Raw genomic sequence first — 1,163 nt, 5'->3', positions numbered from 1 at the left:
CTGGTGCCATTTTAAATGTGACACCCTTTGTTTTTGAGGTATGTCTTCATTCCATTAAAAAGACCTAAAGATTCATCTCTGACCATGCCATATATTTTATTAGAAGAGGAATCCTGCTTGTCATCAACAGCATATTCTTTTATTAGCTTAGTGCTTTGTTTACAGGAAATTTAGCTTGTACATATCTCTCTTTTGCTGAGAGATCCCATATGGAATCCTTGCAGAAATATTGAGTCCTTCCAGAAGGGATGCAGCAATATCATTAGAAGATATTTTTACAAGGCAGTTGATATACAGGAAATTAAATGTAGTAGATGTGGTTAGATGCATTTGGGACTTGCAGACTAAAGCTAGTAGACACAGTCAGCAGCACTCCTTGGGAGCTGACGTATTTTCTTGTGTTTCAGACAGCTGCAAGGGAGTATGAGTATGCCTCTGGTCACAATTTGATTGGCAAAAAATGTTGTGAGAGGCAAGCCTGTACTTGGGAGCAAGCTCAAGCCTGCTCTGGGGATGGGGTGGAGATCCTTCCCTATGCTTAAGTGCACCTTAGGAACAGTAATTCATCCAAGTTCATCTGTTCCTGCTGTTGCTCAGGATGGATAGAAGGATGTGACTTCATTCACAGGTACCAAAGGATTTGACCTGCTCAACATATATCATCTTATTTTCACATTTGCAACAACTCTTGGTAAACTTTGGTGCCATTCTGACAACAACTGTCTCATAGTTAGGTCTTTTAGGCTCTGTTAGATGGCAAATGTTCTTATCTAAAAAGGTTTTGTCATCTAAACCAGACAGTATGATTAATTCTGCTATGAAGGTTTTTAAATTTGGAAAGTATAAAGACATGACAAATATTCAGGAGGATGTCTGGAAGAAATCGTATATGACTAAGAGGTTCTAGGGAGATCGGGTACGTAATCTTTATACTTGATTTCAGCAGGGATGACTGCAATTTTATTGTCTAGTTTTGGGGTTCTTTTTGTGGCTATATAAAGCACTAGTTATGCAGGTGAATATATAGAACAAGAACTCACTTTAATATGAGGAGTTACAGGTAAGAGCAAGGACTTTGCAGACCTTGCCATGAGTTAAGTGGCTGAAAAAACCTGGACCACAGAGCACTGCTATGAGGTTCCTCTGCACCAGGTAGACTGCAA

Source organism: Lichenostomus cassidix, chromosome 1Aa (assembly GCF_008360975.1).
Source record: "Lichenostomus cassidix isolate B80296 chromosome 1Aa, HeHo_3.0, whole genome shotgun sequence".
NCBI classification, from domain to species: Eukaryota; Metazoa; Chordata; class Aves; order Passeriformes; family Meliphagidae; genus Lichenostomus; species Lichenostomus cassidix.
The sequence above is the reverse complement of the archived record's forward strand: the minus strand, read 5'-3'. Positions refer to the sequence as shown.